Source organism: Rousettus aegyptiacus, unplaced genomic scaffold (assembly GCF_014176215.1).
Source record: "Rousettus aegyptiacus isolate mRouAeg1 unplaced genomic scaffold, mRouAeg1.p scaffold_m13_p_10, whole genome shotgun sequence".
Taxonomy (NCBI): Eukaryota; Metazoa; Chordata; class Mammalia; order Chiroptera; family Pteropodidae; genus Rousettus; species Rousettus aegyptiacus.
In genome coordinates this window covers 53,623,887-53,640,193 of record NW_023416285.1, presented here as the reverse complement: position 1 = coordinate 53,640,193, position 16,307 = coordinate 53,623,887, and the positions used below count along the sequence as shown (strand labels likewise).

The following is a 16,307-nucleotide window of genomic DNA, read 5'->3' as shown; positions in this document are numbered from 1 at the left end:
TGAATAAGTCTTTTCTAAATCTCATTGACTTGTGATTCTTTACTACATCAATAAAGAAGAACTGAAGAAAAATGCTAACTATACTTCTGCACTGTCGTTATCACTCTCCCTCCACTCTGCCATTGGGGTGACACGGAACTCCAATTGGTCCCAATGGTAACACAATTACATAAAAATCTACAAAAATATAAAATCTTTCCCCAAGAAAGAAACAAATTATATTGTTGAAGCTGCCAGCCCCTGAAAGACACACAGACCACCAGAACTCAGTGAGTTATAGGAAACACTCTTTATTCAGCCAGCTGGGTCTGCCAGAGGTACACAGACCCCAAATTAAGCAGCCCCAAAATGTAGAGGTACAGGGTTTTTAAGCCCAAAATTCCATTCTCCATTTTGTCTAAACACAAAGGTCTATCTTTCTTCTAGTCATTACCTGTCAACTCACAGGTCAGGTGCGTAAGCAGGGTTACAGAAGCAGAAAGCTTGTTTAGAATGTTATGTTCCTATGGGTAACAGCCTATGTTTCTATGGACATACCCATGTTCTCATAGGCATAGCCAAGCAGTAATTTTCCTGCAAGTAATAAATTTCTAGCGGTCATTTTTCAGCCATTACATTCCCCACTGGCCTTAGCAGACAATCGAATCTTTGATTCTTCATGTGGAATTTGTTCATAGCCTCTATTGTGTAATACTAAAAGTCTAATAGAATTAATTTTCTTACTTATATATGTAAACAAGAAATTAAGGAAACATGGGCCAAAAGTTAACAAGAGGAGGAGGAGGATTACAGGTCTAGCTACAGCAGATAAAAGGTTTGTTAGCCATGGTGACCAATTGAACATCTTATGAAACTAGTTATTTGATTCCAGTCTTTGTCTTTCTCTGGCATCTAAATTTTTCTGTACTAGTAGTAAACTTTTTCTAATTATTCCAGAGTTATTGGCAGAGAAGCAACAGGTTTCACTTAGAGCCATATGTAATCCATCTTGTTCTAAGACTAATAAATTTAAACCTCTTCTATTTTGGAGGACCACTTCTCCTAGTTAATTGACTTGAAATTCTAGCCTGCTGAACTCAGTTAAATTTAGGGGAGTTTTTACACTGACATAGTAAAGGGGTTTTGGGTTTAGGCACAACCATCATTCTTGTCTTATTTAAGACCTTGTGTATTATCGTTAGCAAAGTTATTAATCCTCTCTGTGGTTCTGGTTGTGGCTGGTCGAATGCCTGGGCTAAAGAGGAAAAGAGGAAGACACAGAGGGTTATACTAATGTACACTTGAGTCTTAGTCTTAAGGGCCCATCTTCTTGAGCTGTCCACTCTCATGCTGCCTTCACATGAGAGTGATGAATCCATGATGGGATGCCGTCTACTTTAACTGCAGTGGGTGTTGTCAGGTTTACTGTGAAGGGTCCTTTCCATTTGGGTCCTAGTCCTTTGGAGATGAACTTCTGGATCCACACAGAGTCCCCAGGCTGAAACTGTTGGGGAAGTCCGTTCCCCAGAGCTGAGTGGACAGCATGAACCCAGGACCAAATTTTCTTCTGTACACTTTGAAGGGCCTGTAAAGACTTAAGTAAGACAAGGTTACACAGTTCTGCCTTTTTCTCATCTTCTACTCTAGGTATTAAAGGTGGGAGTTTCTCAAAGAAAATTTCAAATGGGGTGAATCCATTAATATACAGAGTACACCGGGCTCAGAGAAGAGCAGAGGTAAAAGTTCTACCCAGGTCCCACCAGTTTATAATCTTAACTTGACTAATGTCTCTACTTGGCCCAAACTTTGAGACCAGTAGGCTCAGGGGAGTTTCTATTGCAAATTTAGGTAGTTAGCCAATTGCTATGATACCTTTGCTACGAAGGCTGGCCCGTCATCTGACCCTAAAGTTCTGGGGAGACCAAATCAAGGGAGGATTTCTTTTAGTAGTTTCTTAGTGACTACTAAGGCAATCTCTTTCCTGGCATGGAAGGCCTCTACCCATCCTGAAAAGGTGTCTCTAAAAACAAGTAAATATTTGTAACCCCCCACAGTCAGGGTTACCTCAGTGAAATCAGCATCCCAGTGGTTCCCCAGATAAGTTCCTCTTTCTCTATGCCTAGGTTCTTCTATCTTCCCCTTCTTTGGATTAACTTGGGCACAAGCCAGGCATTGTGAGGCAATCTCCTCTGTCATTCTTCTCTCTTCTGGAGCATCTTAGTTCACCCTAGATGTGTGGTCTGGTGTAGTTGGTGGAGGAGAGTCCTTCCGAGGGCCTGTGAGAGCCCGAGTTTTCCATCTGGGGTCGTCCCCCAACCCCGTTGGTTCCTAGCGGCTCCCTTATCTTGAAACAGAGGCAGTTCTGGGTAAGGGACAATAGTCAGTAGATGTGGTGGGGGCCCCACTGGCCTTGTGGCTGCTGCTCTTGCCTTTGCATTGGCTCGTAGGTTTCCCCCAGCCTCAGGACAATTTTTTTTTGATGCCCTTTACAATGAACAATAGCCAGAGCCTTAGGCATTCATATGGCTTCAAGTAAGGCTAAGATCTCCTCCTTGTTCTTAATGTCCTTTTTAGCTGAAGTCAGAAGCCCTCTTTCCTTGTAGATGGCTCCATCTACATGTGCAGTGGCAAAGGCGTATCTGCTATCTGTGTATATTGTGACTGCCTTATCCTTTCCCCATCTTAGTGCCTCAGTGAAGGCGATGAGTTCTGCCTTTTGAGCAGAAGTCCTATGGGGAAGAGCTTGTGACCAGATAGTGTCGGTTAGAGTTACGACCCCTGCCCCAGCATACCTCCTTCCTTCCTGCATGAAGTTGCTCCCGTTCATGAACAGAACTTCATCAGCCTCAGGCAGTCTTTGAGGTCTGGCCACAAGGAACACACAGCATCTGTGAAATCTGTGCAGTCATGAATGAGGGTCTCGGGGTCTGAGTCTGGCAATAGATCGGCTGTGTTGATGACAGTAACTGGATTTTAGCCATACGTTTGGGGTCATCTGGTGCCTCCCTGTTGTTGAACACTTTCTGGGCTATCTCAACAAATTGGGACAGTGTCATCTTTGTAAAACCTTCTAATTTTTGCAATTTACGCTGGATATCAGGGGCTGCCTGAGTAGCAAATGCTATATTAATTGCCTGCTGGTTCTCAGGGGCCTCAGGATCAGTGGGGGTGTATACCTGGTATGCCTCATTCAAGAAACGCTCTAGGGGATTACCGAAGTCCCTCCTTGTATAAATTCAGTTACTTTAGAAAGGTTATTTGGCTGGTGAGCAGCCATCCTAATTCCCCCAATTAGAATCTGGTGGTACCAATCTAATGCCATTCTCCCTGCCTGGAAATTGTGTCCCTAGTCTGGGCTGGTGGAGAGAAATTCCTCCTCTATCTGTTCCCCTGCTTCTTTAACTCTCCTTCTTCCTGCAGAATGCATCCACTTTCTTCTGAGGTCAAGGGGGTAATTAAAAGCTGTTGGCAATTGTCCCAGGTGGGGCAGTGAGTGTGAAAGACACTCTCTAAGAATCCTATTAATGCCTGGGTTTTCTCAGAGAAAGGTGTATTCTGTGCCTTCCAGTTGTACAGGGCACTAGTCAAGAAAGGCACATAAACCATAAAGGGCCTGTCAGTGTGCTGTCCCTGGGGTGGCACTTCTCCCGAGGGGAGGATGGCTGGGGTGGTGGTAGCGGCTGGTGCCCCGCCTGGAGCGGGAGCAGGAGGCCCATAGGGGTTACCTACTGGCCATCCGAGGAGGTAAGGCGGTGCTATTTGGCCTCTGTTGTCCTGAATATTAGGGTGGGGAAGGTCACTGTCCTCCTGTGGAGATTGGAGAACTGAGGGACTAGTCTGTCTTAGAGATTTAGTTGCTGCATTTTTCAGGGTGCCCACAGCTAAAACCTGCTCCCCCAGAGAAAGGGCACACCAGCGGAGCCAAGGAGGGGGTTCTGAACAAGGTGTAAACATTGATCAATGTAGGGAAACTGATCAGGATGTCCCAGGTCTCCCGTGACAATCTTCCAAACATTCTTCACCAAACCCTCCAGAGGCCAGTTTACATAAAAAGACAGCCACTCAACTTCACACAATGTTCTTAGTCTGCCTGGAGAAAACTTTATACCATAGTTAGCTCCTTTTACAAACCCTTCTTTGAAATGTCGCAGGAGACACCCAAGGGTGTCTTCTGTGAACTCAGGTTTCCCCCCATCACTTGCACAGAAAACACAAAACAGAAAACACAAAACAGACACTCAGACAAGAACAATTATTGAGGTGCAGGTGGACCCAGAGTAGTCCGCCACCTACAACCTAGACAGGACCAGGGACAATAAACAGAACCCGACAACAGGGCACAGGAGGCGGCGTCCCGCGGCCTGGCCATGGTCCAAGAGATATGACTGTGTCCAGGCTCTCCACAGACCCCCAATGACCGGTCGACAGAACCAGGAAGGTACTTTTTATCCAGATGCCGAGGTCTCGGAGATTCCAGACTCCTGTCAGGTCCAGGAATAAAGAGCATGTCCTGAAAGTTGCATCCTTGACGACTGCATTCAAGGGCCCTGGAATGTCGCAGGTTGGCCACCCCTTTGAATCTGTAACAGGGACAGTAATCGCTTCGGAGGCTGGTCTAGTCTTAGATATTAGGGCCCCTCCCTGAGATTCGCTGGGGCCTCCAAACGTTGTAGCCGCCAGCCCCCGAAAGACACACGGACCACCAGAACTCAGTGAGTGAGTTATAGGAAACACTCTTTATTCAGCCAGCTGGGTCTGCCAGAGGGACACAGACCTCAAATTAAGCAGCCCCAAAATGTAGAGGTACAGGGTTTTTAAGCCCAAAATCCCATTCTTCATTCTGTCTAAATACAAAGGTCTATTTTTCTTCTATTCATTACCTGTCAACTTCACAAGTCAGGTCCGTAAGCGAAGTTACAGAAGCAGAAAGCTTGTATAGAATGTTATGTTCCTGTAATCGAAGGCCTATGTTCCTATAGTGATAGACAAGCAGTAATTTTTCCAGTGAGAGTCATTGTTTCAACCACCATACCCGTGATTGACTACTCTGCTTTCCTCCATTGCAGGACCCCTAATATTAGCATTTCTAGGGTTATTGTTTGGACTTTGTATAATTAATTGGTTAACTACATATGTCAAAAAAAAAAAAAAAAAGGTTGCAGTAGTGGAACTCATGGTTCTCAAAGCTCACTGCCCACCACTCCAGGTTGATGATTTAATGATTTGAATTCCCTTAGAAAACCAGTGGGGAATGTAACAGTGTAAAAGTGCATTTCAATAACACCTTCTTTGTTCACATCTCCCCTCTTTATTCTGGCCATGACTACTTTAGAAAATATGTTATTAAGGTTACTGGTATCAATTCCTCAGTAAGTCAGCCCCAAGGACAGGACAGAGAATGATATCTCTAGGCGCCGACTGCCTAGAAGAAAACAGCTCCAAGGCTCCCAAGAAGAAAAATAAAACAATATTGCCACCAGATTATAGATAACAAAACTAACTGCCAACATCTGCTTCTGTAATCTGCTTGCTTGCGTAATCAAAGCCCACCGAGACATAGTTTTAGGTTTTATAAGCTGCCTTCTCCATAGGCTTGGGGCTGATTCTCTAGTGGGGAGAATCAGTCGCCGGCTGGCTAATAAAGGCTCATAATTAATCTCAATTGGCTCCGTGTGTCTTAGATTTGTACGCACCACAACAACATAACAAAAAGTAAAAAAAAAAAGCAGCTTATGAAATTGATGTGATATACTATTCATGAATACTCATATACATAAACATATAGAGCTAAAAACACATTTTTACCAATGCTTGATTATCTTTGTGTGGTAGGTAAATGAATTGTTTTCCTTTTTTTCTCCTCGATTTTTAAAAACTTTGTAAACATTTAACTAATCTCTAAACACAATCTACAACTGTTCTATAATAAGTAAATGCTTGTGTTGCAAACCCTGTACCTCACTTTACAAATTAAATGTCAGAACCTATAAAACTGACTTTGGTGCTTCATTAATCTACTTGATTGTGAAAATGTAAATAATAAAACAGAGACATATAATAAACCCATGTGTTCTACTGTCAGCTAAGGCACAGAAAGTTTTTGGGAGTGTATTCTTTAAAATAAAGTGCAGTGCTTAAGAGTGGGGGCTCTGAAATAAAACAACCTGGTTCAATTGCAGCTTAGAGCGTTTATTTACCAACCTGGGAAGGTCGTTTAAATATTTTAAGTTTTAGTTCCCTAAGTTAAAATGACAATTCATCCCTAAAGTTAAAATAACAATAATATTTACTTCCTTGGATTGTCATGAGAAAAATCTTTATAATGAGAAAATCTTTGAAAAGTGTTAACATAGTGCTTGAGTGCCTGGCTTATTAAAAGTACTCAACAAATGTCAGCTCTTGCCACTGTTGGAAGAATCTAATTGCGTTAGAGGATTGGCACTACAATAAACAGTACATTGTAGTGAATGCCTTTTCCTGTCTCCTTAGACGAGTGTATAGAAACAAGGGAAGCTGGAGGCAAGAAACATAGTGAGTGAATTGTTGAATCAGGGACGGATCTAAGTCTTGTATCCTTCTTGGAGAGCTTCCAGGCACAGGAAGAGAAAGGTCCTGGAGATATTTGGGCTGGAACAATAAGTGACCATCTTGATTTTAAACAAGGGGAAGTTATGCCATCCAGAAAAGAACTGGAGGTGGGGAGAGCTGGGGTGGAGTGAAGAGCACTGCAGAGTTTCACCTCAAGACCCAAGGAGAAAGAGCTTGCCTTTCATGTTTCTGCCTTCCACAGAAGGAGAATTTCCAATTCTGAAGATCAAGTCCAAATTCCTTTTTAAACTGCATAGTTTTCTGTGTTCTGATTACTGTCTTCTTTTCCAACTAACTACATCACTCGCCACTTCTCTTTTTAGACTGTGGTATAGTCACTTCAAATTCCAGCCATTAAGGTATGCTCTCACCTCCACATATACTTCCTCTTCTCTCTTTCCACACTTCTTCAACTCATACACTTCAACTCATCTTTCAAGACTCCTTTCTTAATCTTTTCATTTTAAGAATAACATATCCCCTTTTATGCCTTCAAAAATTCTTGTATTTTTCAACAACCTTTCAAAATACAAAATTTATTAATTTATATATTTGTTTCCCCAACAGAATTATTTCAGTTTTAATTTTATGCCTCTGCACACCAGCCATTAGCACTTCCCTCATCTGAAAACCTCTCCTCTCCCTTCTCAACTTTCCAAATCTAACCCAAATGTTTAAAGTCGCTTCACATTCCTGTCTTTAACAATACCGTGACATTTGTTACACTATTAGCTCCTCACAGTCTCATACTATCTCTTGATGGCTTAATTCAGTTTATATTAGGAATTCTCCACTTGCTAAGATTTTACTTCCTCAATCATTTACCGAAAGCTACAATACCTTATATATATTAAGTCCTCTTATTGAGTGAAATAGTGGCAGCATGGGATATATTAAAAAGAGCATAGGCTCTGATGTTGGAAGATTCACGTCACCATTTATACATGTTAGCTGATGCATGACATTGTATGGAAATTAATTTTCTTGTGGAAGGTTTTGTTTCCTTTCTATCAAAAAGAAAACAGTGTCTGCTTTCTCTACATTCCATGGTTCTTATGAGAAGTAATGGACTAATAATTATAAGCTGACTTTGAATGTTGTAAAGAACACATACATAAATTGATAAATGAATATATTCCAATCTGCTAATGGATGGCTTATTAACTTATCTGGTAAACTATGGTTTGATAGATAATAATGTCTGTTAAATACATTATATTTTCGTAAGAATGTTGTTAAAAATGACATCCAATGATTAGACCCAGGAAAGTATATCAATTACAAAAACTGTTTTATCACATCAGAAGAGATATTTCTGATTGATAAAAATTTCTTTACTCATCAAATTGCAGAATCTTCCAGGAAGAACTCACTATGTAGGATTTAGTTAACAGGTTTAAATTTTAGCTTAATTTCCCTAGATGTCTTGAGTAAGTAAAAGCCTCATTAGTGGCAAGATGAATTTTTGGTTAGAGGTAACAGGAGAGTAGTAATATGTGTATTATTACATAGATAAACTGTTACTAGTGGGACATCTTTCCTACAAACAATTTAGTGTCAGGTAAAGAAATGCTTTACTTTAGACATTGTTATGAAGGTAAACAATTTCACAAAACACAATTCAGCACTTTTAACATCTTTGTATTTGCTATATATGTTACATGTTTTTATAATTTTTTTGCCTTTAAGTATTTTTTAATGTTTCTTTAATATATGAACTTTCTTTATTGAATATTTTTGAAGGATAAGAGCATATATTACATTCTCAGATCTCCTAGTCCCTTGCTTACTCAAAGTGTGTCCCATAAATCACCAGTGATAACATTACCTGAGAACTTGTTATAAATGTTGGATGTAGGGACACACTTCAGAACTACTGAATCTGAATATGAATTTTAATAAGATGCCCTAGTGATTCATAATCAAATTAAATTTTGAGAAACACTGTGTTAGTTCACTGTTCTGTGAAAGTATCAAATGGTGCAGGATTTCATTAATAAATATTCAAAGTTCTTCTTTCTACTCTCCTCTCGTATCCCATCCCAAACATTCTTTAATTGTAGTCACTAATAGAAATGTCTTTACTTTTCTACACATTCCCTGTGTGTATACAAATATAAAAGTGTAATTCATAAATTTTTATAGTTTTCAAATCTATGAAGTAGGAAGATAATTTGGGCTCAAAGTAATTAGTTGAGTGTTTTTTTTTTTTAATCATGTTCTAAAAATGGATAATCTTAAATAAGCATTTACTTCATTTCAGGTATTCCTCTCATAGTGTAATATCTTTCTTTCCTCTCATTCACATAAGAAGTAGATATTATTAAACTGATGGGCACATTGAGGCACAGTAATTTACCCAAGATAACACAGTGGGTCAATAAGAGCTAGGATTTAAACTTGTAATTTGACTTCAAAGATTTGACTTGAAATGACTATATTGTATTGCTTTATTTAGAATATGTGTTTTATTTTAGATCTTCAGAGACCTATTGATAGACCACCAAAGAATTAAAGAGGACATTTAAAAAAATACAAACACAAAATTAAGCATAAGTTCCACTTTTCCAGTGCTCATATATCCATATTAGACAAAAAAACGTTCTGAAAATAACCCTATTTTAGTTCCGGGTGCCAAGGTACAATACCTAAGAGCAGTTACTAAGCATCCATTGTGAATTCTCTCTTAGGTTCTAAATGACACATGTGTTCTCAGAGAAAAACAAAAATAACATTTACACTTCCCAGTAAATTTCCATCTGGAAGGTTAGCTGTTTGTTACATAATTAAAGGACACTTTCCAGGAAGACTTACTATCCGTAACCTAAATGTTCTGAGAGAACTATGACAAATGAACTTTGAATCTTCATGCTCTGAATTATGGACTGTCTCAAACAAAAACGAGTCCTTCAAAGGAAGTTTGTGTCTGGACCAGAATGCATAGGAACAATATACATAACTGTGCATAGTAGTTTACCTCTTATCTCATAGTAATTTTTCAAAATGTCTGTTGCTAATGATATTTCCTTTTATTTTTCTGCTAATTAGTTTTCTAACAACTGTAACTCCAAGAAAGAGTTTTTCCAATACTGACAAGCTGGAAAGCAAGGCAGTTTTCTACTTAGTTGTCTCTTCTCTGATCTATTTCCACTTTCATTTGTTAGGGATTTTATTGGATTTTCAAAAACCATTGTGTGATATCACTAAAGCGATCATGCCTTGGTATGCCGAAAATAGTTCTGGTTTATTTCTATTTTTCTATTATAATTAGTAAAAGCAGATCGTTTCATTATCATGAATGTTCATTATTAGATGAGCAATTGTATGTTCATTCTACACATGATATCAGGTAATAATCTCATTTTTTCATCACTCATGGGTCATAGGCCCATCTGACTATAAATAATCTAAATATGTGTTTCAATTTGAGCTTTGTTTTAATGGTTGAAACTGACTAACTTTAACTGATAAAAGCAAAAGAAAAATATCAAGATAAAGTAAGTTAACATAGTCTCAAATTTTGCTGGATATGGCATTATACAAATCTATGATGAACATCTAAAACTGTTTTCTTTAATTATATTTTGCAATGATAAAAATAAACAGTTATATTTTACATTGATAAGGATGAATAGTTACATTTTAAATGATAAAAATGATTTATTTTTTAAAAATATACCTAATTAGCTACAGTGCCAAATTCAAAGTTAAGATTAATCCTTATCAATAGGGGATTAGAGACTGAAAAATTTGGATTTTGAGTTCGTGAAAATTCCCACAGTAGACACAAGTTCTTAAAGGCATAGCTTGTCTTATAATGCAAATTAGACACTTAAAAAAGCTGACTGTGGCCCTTTAATTATAAGCATTATTATAAAATCTAAGAAGCTTTGTCTAGCATAGCCTCAATTCTCAGCTGTTCATAGGTATTCTGGAAAACCTGTTCAAATCTCTATTTTGAGATTATCAAAAAATATCAAAATTAAGCATATTAAAATTATTTGCTTTCTCTTTGTTAATTACCCACCATAGTACTAGGCCAGAGATTTTGCCTTGCTCCATTTTTAAATCCCCAGCACCTAGTCCAATTTCTCGACCTCTTTGAATAAATAAGTGAACAAAAGAAAGAATACACAAATGAAGATACAGTAGCTTATTATGAATTACAGTAAATTTTCATGTATAGTATGATTTTGAGTTAGGAATAAAATAATTCAATTGTCCTGCATACATTCCCGAGAAAAGACAAAAGTTGAAGTAGTTGAGGATGCTTATCCTCAGTACTTTAAATGAATTAGAGTAAACAGGAAACACTAATAAGTTGTTGAAATTGACGTGATGCAGTCAGCAAAAGAAGATATTATGTTAAAAGAACTCCAATATGGAAAACCACAATCATTTCTGATCCCCAATGTAAAGAGCTGGAACCACTCTGGAATGTCTTTTAATCCAAAATGATGTTCTTGTCAAATATTGTGTAAATATCATTATAGTTTTTTTTTAATTTAAAATGTATAGTATGATTACTTTCTTATAAAAAAGCAGTCACGAACAACAAGAAGAATTTTAAAACCCTCTTTTTGTATGAATATTTTCTTCCACATAAGTTTTCTATAATGTTCAATGACACAATTCTAGAAGCAGAATTGGGGGTTGAAGAGAGAGATTTTCATGTTATCTTTATATTTAAAAGATAGAAAATCAGAGAAAGATGTGGTTTTGTTCTTGTGCATGCATTTTTGCAACATTTTAAAATGTATATTCTTGAATAACAATTACTTTTAATTAAAATAGTCTAATAAGTAGGTTAATGAATGCTATCACAACTAGTATGTCCAAAACAAAGCGAACAAAAATTACCTGCCATAGTTAAAATACCACCAAAATTTATAGGATAATTGTATTTCTTTTGAGGGGAAAAAGTATCAGAACACATAAAATATGAATTATTCCATAATGTAAATAATCAAAATAAATGATGGAGGACATATTAAGTTTTAAAAAGTGAAAAAAATGATAAATTCTTCTTCTGGCCTAGTAAATTAATAAAAATTGAAAATTTTTAAAGCTCCCATTTTGTTCCAGAATTTCCTTTATAGGTATTGAATTTTTCAAAAGACGTAAAGCAAATTTTATTGATATATCAGTTATTCCAATTGTTCATTTAAGATAAAATTATGTTTCTATAAAAAATGATAAATCTAAAAATTTTTGTGTTTCAATTTTGAATAATGCCATTCCATTTCCTGTTTAATCTGTACAGTAGTATGAATTAATCTTTTACCGAAAACTCTCAGAAATTCCTGGGAAAGAAATTGGACAGAAAATTAATTTCCTGTTTGGGAGAATTCCTAGAATTTAAGTAAACATATTGGTTTCACTGAAACCACAAAATTAGCATTTTATTAGTCATTAGGATTAAATACCTGTAAAGTAGAGATCTACCATCTCCTTGATCATCAGTTCAACTTGCTTCTTCTTAGTCTTGGGTTCAAGGTGCTAATATTTACATAAGGAAAATTGTTATGATTTCAGATTGTCTAATCTTTTTTCACTCTTTATTAAGATGTGTTTGTAACTCTTCTATGTGTTTTTATGTATTGATATCTTTTTATGATATACTGGTAGCTTAAAAACATATTTGTAAATCTTGACAGCATTTTAGAGCTTTAAGTGGAAAATTAATATAGTTTTATAGAGACCAAATCATTTTTGAGAATTCGGTAACTGAAATCTCATATATTGAAGAAATAGAACATAATTTTAGTAGAGAATTGTGTAAGGTAATTTGAATTGTTTTAACCCAATTCTATGGAAAGTTGTTATGTAAAATAATTTCTGATCTTTGTAATTACCATTATTTCTGGTAGAATATTTTAAGGTCATTTTTATTTCATATTATTTTGTTAACAAAATTAATTCTATAAAGGGTAAGTCAATGATAAAGAATTAGATATAAATGACTACTTTTGTGGAGATGGTTAAATTTGGATATTTGGAAGGATACAGATAGATAAGGATAATAAATTTATTTGGGGTTTATAAATATATCATTTTTGCTGATATGTTAAGAGTCCACATTTGTAAACTGATGTAGTATATACAAAATAGGCCGGTGTTAGTTTTTTGACTAAGACATGAACAAGCTGCATGTGTAATGTGATTTTTTTTCTAATTTCTCTGGGAACTTTTTCAACATATGTAAATGTCAGTACTTCTAGGTTCTTACAATTTGGTGGAACTCTTCTTAAAAAATCCTAACTATTTAGACCGTAATGTGAAGCAAAAAGTTATTCTGTTCCCTTGTGATGTGTAGCTGATAAAGGTGAGAACAGTATGTAAATAGGGATCATCTGACCAAAGAACAATTTGGATGAAATATTTCAAACATGACAAGACATCTGAAACTTATGATTCTGTCCAGTTCAAAGATCTTCATGTAGTCACAACATGGATATATCAATGTAGCGAAATATAAAGTAACAGTGAGATTCTAATAAAAAAATCATCAATGAAGGTTAATAGATTCTAATGTCTCAACAGCATTTTCCATGAAGACCTTCAAAGAGCAGGATGCTTTCAAATAGATTTAAAAGGAGAAAGACATTTTAAAACTTTTTCAGATAAAATTAAATGCCAGTTCTCAGTGGATTTTAGTTTATTACCTACTTTAGAAATCTGATGATCTAAGAGATAAAATTTTTAAAATTTTATTTGCATATTGATGCTCCCCTACCTTACTTGACAAACCATATTATTACTTTAAGGATTGAATGTTTTATTTTAGAGAGAGAATGAATAAAAGTATTGATAAGAAATTGGTATAAACATTACTATAAACATTAAGCAAGATAACGAGAATGATAAACATGTTGAGTAACAAAGTTTAAAATCATAATTCAATAAAAATATTATTTATAAAATGAAACCATTTTATCACAATATGCTCTTTTGTTGAAAAATAAAAGGTTTTGTTTTTCATGAAACAAATTTTATTATAAGATCTAACTCTTTTTATTTTGTCCTCTTACATAGGTCTTGACAACTATGAAGCTTCTTATTTTTACCTGCCTCATGGCTGTTGCCCTCGCCAGGCCTGTGAGTACGGTAGAAATTTAAAAGGTTATAGATTCTTTTTAGAAATGACCTGATATTTCATCAAACACAAGATACTGAGAAAAAAATCTTAAAACATTAGATGATCTCTAATTAGCTATCAAAGTCTTGATATTAAAACTGTGGTAATATTTCACATTTTGACCATCATTATATAGTTTACCCAAAGCCTTAGCTCCAAATAAACTATTTGACTAGAAATATAAGCATCTTACAACAAAAAAATAAAAGGAAAATAAGAAATAAGATTGCACAAAAAATAAGTAACTTCGAAGAATGTAATTCGGCTCTTCCTCTGGGCCCATTATGAAATTAGCATATTTGTAGAAATAGAATAGGTATCCCATATATCCTTACCAAATATAACAATAATTTATATGTTTTAGTATATGCTTTTGGAACTAGAGTTAAATCTATCTCATTTAAGATAACTTGTGTCAACCAATTTTTTTCCTGGGGTCTAGAAAACTGGGTTGATTCTGCTGATTCAGAGATCAAGTTATTGTGGTCACTGTATACAAAGAAACTAGATAATGTAAATTAAATAACCTTTCTTCTCCACTCCAATCCCCCCACAAAACCCTAACTCTTTAGACAGTTATGTGAAGCTAAGAGTTATTCTGTTTTCTTGTGATGTGTGGCTAATGAAGGTGAGAACAATATGTAAACAGTGATTATCCGACTAGAAAATAATTCAGATAAAATAATGATATAGGATATTTGGATACTGAAACTATCTCATGCAGAAGCAAAGTTTCTGAAATGCTGAGCTAGTCTAGCGTTTTTGATGAAACTCTTGATCTCTAAATCTCCATTTGGACAATACAGAATCATTAATAACTCAATTTCTAACTCAATAGTGTTTCTGCTAGACGTTAAACACCACTAGAAAGAAATCTCTGACTTCAGGTTACAAAAAAAGCATCCAAGTTCCTCAGAAATGTGTCATTGGAGTAGTTCTTATCCTGTTCTTTTACAAACTAAATGGATAAGGTTCCCCAGTAAACAGATTTTACATCCTTATTCTAAAGAAAACATGTATTTTTTAATGCCATCATTTAACAAACCTGTCATTCCACAGTCAAAATTCAGATCAAAATAAATGTTTATAAATTTAATTGATGATAAAGATAGAATCAAGATAAACAACATTTAATTAAGAAAATATAGACTTGTTTCAAAAGTTTATAAGTTTTAAAATCACTTTTAGAACTATCGTGTAATATAAATAGTTAAGAATACCGACTAATGTCTTTATCATTCTGGATTAATTCAAAATAACTGAAAAAGTTTTGTTAGACTTTTTACATAGTTTTCCCAATTCTCTGCTGTATTATAAAGGAAAAAACCTATTTTCCTTTGATATTTGCTCATAAAATAATTATAGTTCTCTCTCTTTTTTTTGCTCCCAAAGAAACTTGGTCTCAGACAAATTTAACTATTAAGATACAACCCATTTTTAAAAAGTAACATTAAAATTTATAGATTATATTGGTATTCTGATATTATTATTATTGTATTTTGATTGCTTTTTTTGTTTTACAACTCTTGCATCGTTTTTCATAGAAACTTCCTCTAAGACACCGAGAACTCACTCAAGTGAGTATTCTATGTTCCAAGAACTTGCTCTCATTGTGGAACTTAAGTGATGCTAGACCTATTCCACCCTTTTCTATAAAAAAGCCCATTTTGCATTCGCTGAGGTATAATATCTTCGGTTCATTTACCTACAATTATTGATTTCTTCTTACAAACCTTTTTAGAGAGAAGGGCAAATGAATTTATAAATATAAATGATTAATAAAAGCCTTATTATTCAAGAGAAATAATTAATTAACAAAATATAAGATGGTTTATTTTCATGTATTCCTGCTTCTTTCTATCTCTTTTACTTGCATTCAAACATACGACTTACAATTTGGTCTCATTTTGCACACTGAATTTTGAATTAGATACCACTACCACATCTTTTCACAATAGCTATTAATCCTTCACTCTGTCCACTAATTGAACTAATATCTCATTTTCTTTTTCCTTTTTTTTTTTTAATTCTTTGCAGAATGAACCAGACAGCACAGAGGTAAAGTTCTTTCTCACCTCCCCGTCCACACCCCCAACAAACTACTCTCTTTCAGTTAGCTATGATGAATGTTGAATGCCTTCTGCATTCCAATTTTTACTTCCCTTTAAATATATCCAAGTATTCAAGTACTTGGATTACTCTCTCAATTCTCTGTTTCGATTAAATCTCTATTCAATTCTTCTTCCGACATGGTCTACTAAATCTAGGACTGGTAAGAAAGAAACCAAATAGGATGTCTCCTTGAGATTTTAAAATTTGATCATAAAACCAAAACTAATTATCTTTTCTTCTACCTGTGAAATACGCTGGTTTATCCAATTAAATGGAGAACATTTGTTAAAAATAGAAAACATGATCATTTGGGGGATTTTTTTTATTTTTATAATTCACAATCTAATTTCTACAGGAGGTCCTCAAACAAAGAAAGTTTTTCAAGTTTGCTCTGGTAAGTATCACTTACTCTTCTCAAAGCAAACATTTTTCTAGGAAAATTAATATAATTTTAGTTTATAAATATATTTTTCACTTGATCAAACCTTCC

The 16,307-nt window shown here is 35.3% G+C and overlaps 1 long non-coding RNA gene across 1 annotated transcript; it reads left to right on the top strand.

Moving 5' to 3' along the window:
* The first annotated feature begins 6,450 nt into the window (after positions 1-6,450).
* LOC107499309 lies at positions 6,451-15,282 on the top strand. Its single transcript, XR_001594230.1, has 3 exons — positions 6,451-6,510; positions 13,603-13,665; positions 15,250-15,282. It is a non-coding gene; the product is annotated as an uncharacterized LOC107499309 (long non-coding RNA).
* The last annotated feature ends 1,025 nt before the right edge of the window (positions 15,283-16,307 follow it).